At 34.8% G+C, this 14,023-nt stretch overlaps 2 protein-coding genes across 2 annotated transcripts in view; one reads left to right on the forward strand and one right to left on the reverse strand.

Moving 5' to 3' along the window:
• Positions 1-14,023, reverse strand: part of LOC311085752 (uncharacterized protein) — a 333,708-nt gene that overhangs the window by 278,248 nt on the left and 41,437 nt on the right. The gene's annotated exons all lie outside the window — the stretch shown is intronic.
• LOC311085740 (uncharacterized protein) overlaps positions 1-14,023 on the forward strand; it is a 294,139-nt gene that overhangs the window by 246,083 nt on the left and 34,033 nt on the right. The window lies entirely within an intron of this gene.

Consider the following 14,023-nt stretch of genomic DNA (forward strand, 5'->3'; position numbering starts at 1 on the left):
AGATAGGTCTGCTGTGAATTTATACTCTGTCATTGAGTTGATTAATCTCCAGCTGTGCATAATTTGGTTAATTATCTGAACCTGCTCCTCCCGAACTTTGTTAATAAAACATCATTTAATTACCTATGTTTTATATTCTGTATTTAATACCTTTGAAAAACAGAGAAATTTAAGTCTTTGGTCTACGCAAACAGCAGATGTACAGAATCACAATCAGCTTTGGAAAGTTTAGCAAGTGGAACATCCTCAGCAAGACAAGATATTTTATGTGAAACATTACAGAAATGATATGGCATAAAGCACTTAGTCGTAAGGGTGAGTTGTTTGTGGGTTCCAGCCCTTCCAGTTCATGTCGGAGTAAAGGCGAATGATAAACTGGCGAAGACGTTGTTAAGGATCTTGAGATTAACATCAAAGATGAGTAAACAGGAAATGAAGGGGTTGATGGGAACTGAAGTGAAAAAGAGGCGGCAGAGGATATGGCACTATGAAGTATGAGGAAGGCATCAGTATAGTAGGCCTATACACAGAAATATGGGGGTGGAAAGAAGAACTGTTGACAACTGTGGGTAATGACAAGATTATACAACACTAAATCAAAGTTTATAATATATTATATTATAAAATAGGGAAACATGATACTGGTAAATTTGGACTTTGAGTCTGTATGACTTTGATTGATTGATTGATTGATTGATTGATTGATTGATTGATTGATTGATTGATTGATTGGTAATTGTGATAAATGTTGATACATTGCTGGAATGTACAGCAAATAATAGAGAACGGTTAAAGTTAGTTCCGTGTGTGTGTGTGTGTGTGTGTGTGTGTGTTTGTGTGTTCGTTCGTGTGTTCGTGTGTGTGTGTTCAATTAAGTTGTGCTCCATACTCATTTCAGTAGGTTGCAGAAAATGCATCTTACAGTTGGTTTGCCAACCGCCATATAAACAAAAGAAGAAGAAGAAGAGGAAGAAGAAACAGCAGAGGGCGGTATAACTTTGTGATCCGCCGTTACAAAGAAGAAGAAAACTCCTGCGTGGATCTGGAGCAAGTTTCAGTGTCAAATATCTCGGTGGGTGGAACCTACGCTGACATTTGTTATACATAAAGGGAGTGATAAAAGAATGCACGGAAGATGGGAACAAAAATATTAAAAGCTTGGGGAAGCTTGTTCACAGGGAAGCACAATGGTATTGCAGACTGTGATATTAGCCCTTATCCAGTACACCACCATGGATATTTCCAATGCCAATAATTGACTTATTCAAATGAAATTCAAATGAAAATCAAGAATGAGAGAGATGCCCCAAAGAACATTATTGCACAGCAGTATTTAGATCAGATTTATTCGTCATGGTTGCATATACTGATGGCTCTCTGGAAGAACAGCAGCTGCTGTATATATTCCTAAATTTCATACAAGTATTAAGAAAAGAATAACTGATCATGTATTGTGTTTGCAGCAGAATTAATTGCCAAGATAGTAGCACTCCAGTGGATGTAAAACCAAGATTAGTAGTAATATGTTCTGATTCTTATGCAGCAATCACTATAGCCTCGTAAGTGGAAATAAATCATCAAGGCAAGACAAAGTTTTTGCGTGTATATGATACGCAATATTCGCGTTATTATGATACACACTTCATGGCGTGTAGGCTAATACGCACGCAACACCCCTGATCTGCAGTGCGTTTACAGTGCGTAGCATATGCACGCAAAAAAAACAAACATTTTTTTGTGTATAAATGGCACGAGAAATTAAATTTGTGGTATAGATACGCACTTTCATGAGATTGTGTTTGAGATTCTTGCAAGTTTGTTAAGAATAAGTAGTGTAAGCTTAATAGTGTTCTTGTGGGTTCCTGCTCATATGTGAGTGGAGGCTAAATAAGTGGTTGATAATAAACAAGCTGTAAAACATAACGAGATAAATATTCAAGTGACTTTGAGCAAAAAAGAGGTTAAAGGTAAAATTAAAGAATTCACAAAAAGTATGGAACAGTGATAACAAGGGTAGACATAGTATAGACTATGGAAGCTTGTTTCCGCCACAAAAAAAAATAAAAATAAAAGATAATTGCGACTTTTTATCTCACAATTGCGAGTTTACATCTCGCAATTCTGACTTTATTTCTCAGAATTGCGAGATATAAAGTCAGAATTGCGTGTTTTAAAGTCGCAATTGCGTGTTATAAAGTCAGAATTCTGAGATATAAAGTCAGAATTGCGTGTTATAAAGTCAGAATTCTGACTTTTTTTCTCGCAATTGCGACTTTATATCACGCAATTCTGACTTTATATCTCAGAATTCTGACTTTATATCTCAGAATGCTGACTTTATATCACGCAATTGGGAGATATAAAGTCAGAATTGCATGATATAAAGTCGCAATTGCGTGTTATAAAGTCAGAATTGTGAGATATAAACTATTCTGAGGTAAAAAAAAAAAAAAGTCTGTCTTTTTTTCCCCCTTAGAATTGGACTTTATATCTCACAATTCTGAGAAAAGATGTCAGAATTGCGAGATATAAACTCGCAATTATGTGTTATAAAGTCAGAATTGCGTGATATAAAGTCAGAATTCTGAGATATAAAGTCAGAATTGCGTGATATAAAGTCGCAATTGCGAGAAAAAAAGTCAGAATTCTGACTTTATAAGACGCAATTGCGACTTTATATCTCGCAATTCTGACATTATATCTCAGAATTCTGACTTTATATCACGCAATTCTGACTTTATATCTCAGAATTCTGACTTTATTTCACGCAATTCTGACTTTATATCTCGCAATTCTGAGAAATAAAGTCAGAATTGCGAGATGTAAACTCGCAATTGTGAGATAAAAAGTCGCAATTATCTTTTATTTTTTTTATTTTGTGGCGGAAACAAGCTTCCATAGTATACAGAAACAAGTACGAAATGGAAGAAGTGTTTAGGAATATAAAAGAAGATACAATTATTGCTTGCATTCGAATAGGGCACACTAGACTAAATCATTCTTTGTTCATAATAGGAAAACAAAACGGGTAAATGTAATTATTGTGATCAGGCAGAAACAACTGAACATGTTTTAATAAAATGTATAAAATATGAAGGAAGTAAGAAAGTTGGGTGTTGAATCATTAAATATGGAAAGCCTTTTGAAAGTGCATGCAGATCAAGATAAAATAATATAGTCCTATTATGAAATATATTAAAGCAATATGAGCTGACTGGAGGAATTAAAGTAGCCTAATTGGTTTAAAATTAGATAATTTTTTCTCACTCTCTTGTTTATTGAAGTTGTTTATTTCTAAACGCTTATTATTGCTTCCCTAAACCCAAATACCAACACCAAATTACCTAAAATCACCCAAAAGTGCAAAGATTTTACAAAAACAAAAACACACAACAATAAAAAAATAATAGCCTATGTATCGAAAAATAAATTTTGCTTATTTAAATGTAGGCTAATATATTGATTAACTTTCAAAGTACAGCACTCTCCTCACAAACTCATCATCCAGACTGAGGCAGCAATGACTCGTTAAATACGATCTGGAGTTCGAGCCTTCTGACACCCAAAGCGAAAGAGAAAGTGAGACATCGATCACTTCACTCTATAAACCAATAGGCTACACGCGCATCGAAGCTTCAGTGTCACTAACATCACTATCTGCGAATGTAATAACGTGCGGTTTTTCTTTCTTTGCAAATCATAAATTGATTCATTAGAACGTCACATTAAAATCAAAACGTTTTAAAATCTCTCGGTTTAGTGGGGTTAGTAAACAGTCGTCGCTGTCAGTCTGGTGGGTGATAACACAACGAGGATTATTTATTCATTGCCATCGAAATCAGATTTTGGATATGGAATCTACAACAGTATGAAGAGCACTTTAAATCCCGTTTTGTTTTTATTACTACTGTGCGGTAAGTGTGACTTGTTAATTTCAGTTTTTACTTTGACACAGCAGAAGTATTTTGAATGTTTCAATGGCAGATTTATAAAGTTAAGGACTATTATAGTCTGCATATACCTGTCAAGTTTTGGATTTGAAAATAAGGGAAATTTTCCGGCGCCCACCGCGAGCAGTCCCACCACCCCAACCAAGCTCAAGTATCCCTAACATTTTAAGACAAGTGTAGCCTACAAGAAAGCTAAAATCACCACTTGACATGCAGTGAACATTCACTATAGCCTAAATGAAAACACAATATGAAGAGCATTTAGCCTATTTAAAGGCGTATTTGCGTATTTTCTGTTCATTTAACATTGCTTGTCTTTACATTTACATTTTATTTTCATTCCACACATTCTTTTCATTTCATATTGCTTTTCTTTTACAGTTTTTCTTTTCATTTCACATAACTTTTCTTTACTCTTTTATTGTACAAATTTGTTGCAGACTTTGCATTCGCGGTATTAACTTACATGAGGGTTTTGTTTTTTTTGGCAGGAGTGCCTTAATTCCGTCTCTGTCGAAGCGTCCATCATCCGTCTCTGTTTTTATTTATTTTATTTATTTATTTTTTCGCGTTGTCACTTATCATCTGAACTCACACATAACCTCGCGACAACTGCCACCTACGGCTACTGCATGGCAGTTAAAGCGAGGCTAGTGACAGAGCATTGGGAATGTTTTTTTTTTTTCTTTTTTTACTCCGCCTGGGCCCGGGGTATTTTTTTTAATAACGCAGGTTAAAATACGGGAGATTTACGTGAAAATACTAATACGGTAGGACGGCGGGAAAGAAGGGTAAAATACGGGACTTTCCCGGCCAAAACGGGACACTTAGCCTACTGGTAATCTGAAGAGGGGGCTCTCCAAAAAATCGGCAGCTGGCAGCAGGAATATCTGCCACCTGTCAAATACATCAGCTGCCGCTTCGAGGAATGAGCTGAATCTTCTAAGTACATCTCTTAAACTTGTGGAGGAAAAGAAAGCCCTTAAATTATTTTCTTTACTTGAAACATTTAAGTTTTGTTCATTTGTTGTTGTTGTTTTTTGTTGTTGTATCTCAGATATGTTTTATGATTTTGCTCAATCTATCAGGAAGACTGTCTGTTTACAGCTGAATAATTCATTGCTTATAAGACAAGACTAAAGGTCTTTAGATCTGTTAAATCTGTTCACTAATATCAGCAGCATTGTTATATGAGTTTAATCTCTGAGAAACTGTTTCTGTTTGTTCTGCAGGAGTGTTTGGTGTTGATGCAGATGAAGTGAAGACAGTGTCAGTGATGGAGGGAGAATCTGTCACTCTAAACCCTGATCTTACTGAAATACAGGGAATTAATGATATACTGTGGGGGTTTGAAGGTTCCATTATCGCTCAATTCAATGGAAAGAAGATCTCATATCCCCATCTCACTGAGAGATTCGGAGACAGACTGCAGCTGGATCATCAGAATGGATCTCTGACCATCAAGAATACGAGAATCAATGACACTGGACTGTATCAATTAAAGATCAGCCACAACTCTGGGACCTCACGTATGACATTCAGTGTTACTGTCTCTGGTGAGGATACATTTATTATTTTTTGAATAAGTTGTTTTTAATAGAGGCATTTCTACAGAACCAGTAAAATGCTCTATACCTTCAACAGATCTAAAACCAACAATTAATGCATATACCAAAATAAATGGCAGTCAGAATAGGATCAGTGCTTAAACAACAAATTACCTGAAATAATTGCATTTCATTTGAATAATCACTTTAATCAAGTAATTTACACACAATTACAGACTTGCACATCAATCAAAAATTCCCCAGTGTTCATATTGTCAGAAAGAATCAGCTGTCATTAAATATATTTTACTGGACGTTTGTCAATAACTCAATAACTATAATAAATATATGCACCATGAACATAGCCACAGCAGCTTGCATAGTGTTAAAAAAGGAGGAATTATTTTTTCACGTTTTTGTTTCACAGATGAAACGGAATAAAACTGCAAGTGCAGCACAACGAATATTATATATAATGTGTTTGACATTGTTACAGAATTTTTGAACTCTCATGGTGTTCTGAATATTATCACAGCTGAGCTTGGGCCACAAGCTTGAATGGTCTTAAATTACTGACACCTGTAAATAAATCTGTGATAAATACTGACTACATGAACTTTAATCTCCATATTTGATTTTAATGTTTACATGCAATTAATTAACCATCATTAACATAAAGATCTACTTACCACATCTTCTCTCAGGTTCTATAGTGCTGCTGACGTTTCGAGTGTTTGTTTCTGACGGTCTCTCTTTATCATTACAGAACCAGGTCTGTCTTCAGGTGCTAAAGCAGGAATAGTTGTTGTTTTGCTGCTGGTGTTTGCAGTTGGAGCTGCTGGTGTTTTTTACTATCGCCCCATAATCTGTTCTCTAAACACTTTATTTGGTAAGTATAACAACTCGTACAACTAGAGATTTTCCAATGTAAAACATTTTCCAAAACTATTTTCCATGTATATACAATATATATATATATATATATATATATATATATTTTTTTTTTTTACCACAAGTTCTGCTTGTGATTTTGATTGCAAAAGTTGGCCTAAAATCATAATCCTGCTGTCTTTTTTGGCTATTTTGAATTTTATCTGGACTGCCTAGTGCCTAACAAATGTATTTGAAAAATAAGAGAATGATATTGAATGACATTGTGTAAATGACACTGATATATGTCTTGTGAGTCAGTGAATCTATCACCTCTTATCTGGTCATTAGTTTGAGTTGTTCATGCATACTTAAAGGGATTGTTCAAGAAAAAAAAACTGCCAAAAAGTAACGATAGTTGATAGAAACCATTTCTGTCAAAAAGGAAAATAAGTCATTTTCATGGTAAATTGCATTGGTTGTAGCATGCTTTTATAGTGAATCACAACAAAAGTTTGAGTGTGAAGAATAATATTAATCGTTGCAGCAAAGTGGAATATTTTCAGCAAATAACCTCTTAAACTGCACATAAAGCTATCAAATGAGTTCAAAAAATGTGTTGATGAAGAAATAAGATGAAAAATCAAACCATATCTTCTCAGTTCTCCAGTGTTATTGACATCTGCTCAAAATTCCTATTTTCTCTGTTTCTATGTGCTGACTGACAAGAAGATGAGTTATCTAAACAGAAACCAGAACCGTGTAAGTATTAAACCTGATACAGCGAGAAACATTTGATTATTTTCTGACAGTAGAGTTCTAATGTAGTTTTCATATTCAGCATTTCTACATCTTTTTACCACATGTTCTGTTTGTGATTAGTTTAGTGCAATAATCAATGAAGCATGTGATTGTCCAATATTGAGTTGTATGATATTAATTTACTATTTACTGAATTTCTGTTATAGAATGCAAAATTAACCACAACTACATTAAGACTGTTTGATTGTGCCTGTATGTGTTTCTAGAGGCAGAGCATATTAACATCCATTACTGCTTATGAAGCTCACAGAACTAAATCTAAGTTTGAGAAACGTTTAACATGTAACCCTAAACTGCTGTGGCTGTTCATTGTGTGTGGCTTCATTTGGCTTATTCTTTCAGACTTTAACACAGAAACCATGAAGATGGCGCTGCACTTGTGTTTTTTTATGATTTGATACTTCTGGTTAATACTACGTGAGTTGGTTTATCTCATCATATCTGGTCAGTAGTATTAATTATCAATATTTAAGCAATAAGCCATTTTTTTAAGCAAGTGATTTCTGAGAAATACTGCTAAAAACTGAAATCAACGCCCAAACAAACAGTGTGTGTTTGATTGGGTGTTGATTTCAAATATCAATGATATTTCTCAGAAATCGCTTACTGCACCTTTAAATGAATAGCAGATTATTTATTCGCCCTCATGTCATTTCAATCTTGTATGCTGTTATTTTTTCTATGGAACACCAAAGGAAAGATTTTGATTAATCTTCTTTTGTGTCCCACAGAACAAATTCAAACAGGTTTGGAATGACATTAGGTCAAGTAAATGATGGCAAAATTAATGAATTTAATTTAAGAAGAAATATTAACAGTATGATGGAAATATCCTTAAATACTGCTATTATTAGTTAATATTAAAAATGTATACATGACCATTAAACAATACTGTATACATGCATATATTGTTTTCATGTATTGTTTGTTGTTAGTTCACATTAATGAAAGCTAATGTTAACACATAAAACGTTATTGTACATGTTTGATTATTAAAAGCGCTTGTGGTGAACCAAACATTATCTTCATCTTTAAACTCACTTAAAATCTTCTAATTTCCCTGTTTCTAGCCACTGATGTGGAAGAGGGAGAAACAATACCTAAACAGCCAAGTAAAACGTGTAAGTATTAATGTAAAACTATTAAAATGAGTGCGCTCCTGAAATTCTTATTTCTTATAAGATTTTATCAAATGTATGAAGACAATGAGATGGAGACATTTGAGAGCGTAGGGGGAAAATATGTATTGTCTAGAATACTATTTTACAAATATTATCTTCAAATAAGAAGTTATTTAAAGGATGGAATGAACGTAAAAACTTTGGATGATATTCACCCTCTTTTGTGCTTTGATTAAAGTTAGTAAAATTAATAGAGTAGATAATTTGATAGGATGAATATATAATGTATTCATAGAAATTAAGGGTACGGGTTTACATAATATTAAAATGACATGGGAAATGTTAATAGACAATAAAATAACAGAAGGAGATTGGAAACAAAGTTTTAAAGGAAATTTAAGAATCACACATTCTTAATATCGCCAAGAATATGCTTGGAAAAATAATATGTGAAAAAATCTTCTAAGTGTGATAATTTATGTTTAGGATGTTTAGGATGTTAGAGAACTTAAAGCCCATTACTCTCATATATTTTATACTTGTAAAATGATCAAATAATTTTGGACGGTAATTCAGGTAATGGAAGAATTGTTTAAGAAATCAAATATAATAAAGATACAAATTATAGTTTTGGTTCTAGGACCAATGCTACTTAATAAAGATTATTTAGAATACTGAGAATTACAGCTTTTAAAGCAATAACACAATTTTAGAGAAGGCAAGAACCCCCAGTTTTAGAAATCTCCTCATTTCTCTGTTTCTATGTGCTGTTGTGACAGATGAAGATAAGACCATATTAGTAAAGGAGGGAGAGTCTGTCACTCTGAACACTGATGCTGAAATACAAAAAGATGATCAGATACTATGGATGTTTGGACCTCAAGAGAATCTCATAGCTGAAATCAAAGGAGAGACCAGAGAAATCTCTACATATGTTGCTGATGGGAGATTCAGAGACAGGCTGAAGCTGGACAAGAAGACTGGATCTCTGACCATCACAAACATCACAGCTGAACACATTGGAGTCTATGAACTACAGACCATCGGCAGCAGAGGAACCTTATATCAAAGATTCATTGTTTCTGTCAAAAGTGAGTAGCTCAAGGTTTTCAGTATAATAATGATCACAGTGTCTCACAGGCCAGACACTACAGGTGAATAGGGTAACATTTTTAAATAATAGATATTACCATGAAACTTGCTCAGTTGATTACTTAACACAAGTATATATAAAAAAAAATGATTACATTGAAATTTGTATGTTTAATTATGCAAATGAGTCATTATCTCATTGAAGGATTAGTTCACTTTAAAAAAAAACTTTTGCTGATAATTTATTCACCCCCATGTCATCCAAGATATCCATGTCTTTCTTTCTTCAGTCGAAAAGAAATTAAGGTTTTTGATGAAAACATTCCTCCTATAATGGACTTCAATGGGCCCCAAACGGTTCAAGGTCCAAATGACAGTTTCAGTGCGGCTTCAAAGGGCTTTAAACGATACCAGACGATGAATAAGGGTCTTATCTAGCGAAACGATCGGTCATTTCAAAAATAAATAAAAAAGTTTACGTTTTATAAGCACAAATGCTCGCCTTGCTCTGTTCAGTGATGCGCGTTCGTGACGTCATGGAATACGCAATTACGTTGAAAAGGTCACGCTTGACGCTTGAAATCATCATCGAAAAAGTTATCACTGCACACTCTCATACATATTAGAGCATAGGGTGTGTTGATATCAAGTGCAGCGCGAGCAACCACAGTTTCAATCGCTCAGGATTGTGTATAGGAAATCTATGAAAAGTAAAAAAATTTCTGTCCTGACGAAAATTTTCTTTTAGGCATCATTTTAATATTAAAACAACTAGGATTAAACTTAAACTTTTTTATTTATTTTTGAAATGACCGATCGTTTCGCTAGATAAGACCCTTATTCATCGTCTGGTATCGTTTAAAGCCCTTTGAAGCCGCACTGAAACTGTCATTTGGACCTTGAACCGTTTGGGGCCCATTTAAGTCCATTATAGGAGGAATGTTTTCATCAAAAACCTTAATTTCTTTATAAGAAATTAATTTAAGAATCACACATTCTTCATTTTGCCAAGAATATGCTAGGAAAAATAAAATGTGAAAAAATCTTATAAGTGTGATAATTTATGTTTAGGATGTTTAGGATGTTAGAGAACTTAAAGCCCATTACTCTCATATATTTTATACTTGTAAAATGATCAAATAATTTTGGATGGTAATTCAGGTAATGGAAGAATTGTTTAAGAAATCAAATATAATAAAGATACAAATTATAGTTTTGGTTCTAGGACCAATGCTACTTAATAAAGATGAGTTATACTTATTTAGAATACTGAGAATTACAGCTTTTAAACTAAGCAATAACACAATTTTAGAGAAGGCAAGAACCCCCAGTTTTAGAAATCTCCTCATTTCTCTGTTTCTATGTGCTGTTGTGACAGATGAAGATAAGACCATATTAGTAAAGGAGGAAGAGTCTGTCACTCTGAATACTGATGCTGAAATACAAAAAGATGATCAGATACTATGGATGTTTGCACCTCAAGAGAATCTCATAGCCAGGGTTCGAATTACAAAGTGGCTTTCGGGGGAGCCCTATTTTCCGATCCTCCCTGACTGATTTTAACGCTTTTGGTGCATGTTCGGGCATTTAAAACAATAGTTTTACAGTAAACAGTACAGAACGTACTTGGTTACTTACGTAACCTCGGTTCCCTTACCTCGGAGATAAGGGAACGAGTACTGCGTTGCCTTGCCGTGCTATTTCTCTCACGTCAGGTGTTTTCGCTTCAGTCGATTAGATCTGTCATATGGCGAGTTTTCTCTGTATTTATACTCTTCTATTTGGCGCGCAGAGTCTGGCAGGTCGCCAAGCGCTCCTATTGGATCGCGTGCTTCTGCTTTCTCGCCATTGGTTTGTGCAGTTGCCTCAGCACAGCCCATCAGCGCGCTCGCGCGAGCTCTGATGCTCTCGCCTGTGCTGCTGCAATACGTTTTAAAATAAAGGCTTCAATATTCTCGAGAAAAGGAGTTTTCCCTTGTACAGAATGTACAAAAAATGTACAGAAAATCAAAATCTATATGCGACACAAAAAAATGGACAGTGTTTTAGAGCTCCCCCTAAATGTCTCAAAGTAGGCTTTCAGGGGAGCCCAGGTCCTTTTCAGGGGAGCCGAGCTCCCCTTAGCTCCCCCGTAATTCGAACCCTGCTCATAGCTGAAATCAAAGGAGAGACCAGAAAAATCTCTACATATGATGTTGCTGGTGGGAGATTCAGACACAGACTGAAGCTGGACAAGAAGACTGGATCTCTGACCATCGCAAACACCACAGCTGAACACATTGGAGTCTATGAACTACAGTCCATCAGTAACAGAGGAACCTTATATCAAAGATTCATTGTTTCTGTCAAAAGTGAGTAGCTCAAGGTTTTCAGTATAATAATGATCACACGTCTTTATTGGCAGTTATTTCACAGATTAAGGCGAGACGCTACAGGTGAATAGGGTAACATTTTTAAATAATAGATATCACCATGAAACTTGCTCAGTTGATTACTTACACAAGTAGGCTATATAAAAAAAAATTATTACATTGAAATGTGTATGTTTAATTATGCAAATGAGTCATTATCTAATTGAAGGATTAGTTCACTTTAAAAAAAAAACTTTTGCTGATAATTTACTCACCCCCATGTCATCCAAGATATCCATGTCTTTCTTTCTTCAGTCGAAAAGAAATTAAGGTTTTTGATGAAAACATTCATCCTATAATGGACTTCAATGGGCCCCAAACGGTTCAAGGTCCAAATGATAGTTTCAGTGCGGCTTCAAAGGGCTTTAAACGATACCAGACGATGAATAAGGGTCTTATCTAGCGAAACGATCGGTCATTTCAAAAATAAATAAAAAAGTTTACGTTTTATAAGCACAAATGCTCGCCTTGCTCTGTTCAGTGATGTGCATTCGTGACGTCATGGAATATGCAATTACGTTGAAAAGGTCACGCTTGACGCTTGAAATCATCATCGAAAAAGTTATCACTGCACACTCTCATAAATATTAGAGCATAGGGTGTGTTGATATCAAGTGCAGCGCGAGCAACCACAGTTTCAATCGCTCAGGATTGTGTATAGGAAATCTGTGAAAAGTCAAAAATTTCTGTCCTGACGAAAATTTTCTTTTAGGCATTTCAATATTAAAACACCTAGGATTAAACTTAAACTTTTTTATTTATTTTTTAAATGACCGATCGTTTCGCTAGATAAGACCCTTATTCATAGTCTGGTATCGTTTAAAGCCCTTTGAAGCTGCACTGAAACTGTCATTTGGACCTTGAACCGTTTGGGGCCCATTGAAGTCCATTATATGGAGGAATGTTTTCATCAAAAACCTTAATTTCTTTTCGACTGAAGAAAGAAAGACATGGATATCTTGGATGACTTGGGGGTGAGTAAATTATCAGCAAAAGTTTTTTTTAAAGTGAACTAATCCTTTAAATATGCGAGATTTTGCATATATTTTCGGTAGATAGATCTGATGATAAAGCCAGGTGCAAAATTTTTTTTTCATTTTGTTTACACACAAGATGGAAAAAAACTCATAAGGATTTCAGGATATATGCTTTCATTACCTATGAAATCAAAAAATATTGTCCATACTCCAATGCCTTAAAAAAACAAGATTTTCGCCATATTTTTTTTAATTAAAATGTCACATAAATCAGGCCAGGAATGATTTATTAACAAATCCCTCTGAAAATATCTTCAGAATACTGCTAAGTGTATAACTGGAAAGTTTAGGCTGAGATGTTTGTACTGGAGAATGACAAAAAACTCATTTTGAGAAAACGGCATTTTAAGATTTAAATGGTTCTAAATGAGATTTCGTTATTAGCTTTAAATCCCCCTTTGGACATTCACGATTGGTTACTGATAGAAAGGAAATGCCCATATTTGGGTTACATAGCGTTGTGCAGGAGACTCAGAGCTTTACAACGATCCTGGTCATGACAGACTTCAGTAGACGGACGGAACACGGCATGTCGCGTTGGAATGCTAACTTCTTGGTAAATTCGGGAGAAACTTGACTACAAACAAAATGTGATAAAATAAACATCTTAGTGTACATTTTCAACGTTTTCTTTATAGCAGCTTGAAAGAACACATATTGAAGGAGTAAACTAGCCCAAAATCTCAAAACTGACCACTGCATGAAAAATCTATGTTTTTGCCTGCCGTGTCACGCCTTAAGCTTGATAAATTACCGTAAAATTACCAGATTGAGTTTTCCACCTGTTGAGTTGATTTGTGTATAGCACATCTGTTTTATTCACATCTGTTTGGATGAGGAGAGGCACAGCTCTGATGAATGGAAGGCAGTCTTGAGACACACTATGGGCCTGTCCAAATAACCAAACTTGTAGTCTTTGAACTTGACCACTTGTCTACTTGCATGACGTATTTCATGGATTTTGCCCAAGTGTTCAAGTAGGCGTAAAGACTGCAAGTGTACATACAACTTTTGATTACCCGATGGGACACACTTACAGTATAGTGTTGTAAAAATATTTACAGAGCTTTATTTACACATTTTGATTTCCAATACTTTGCATTTTAAAATAAACTGATGTGACAGACTACACAGTTTTTCTAATTAATTGATAAAAAGCAATTGCAAATGTTG

The sequence above is a fragment of the Abramis brama genome (assembly GCF_963993115.1).
Source record: "Abramis brama genome assembly, chromosome: 6".
Classification (NCBI taxonomy): Eukaryota; Metazoa; Chordata; class Actinopteri; order Cypriniformes; family Leuciscidae; genus Abramis; species Abramis brama.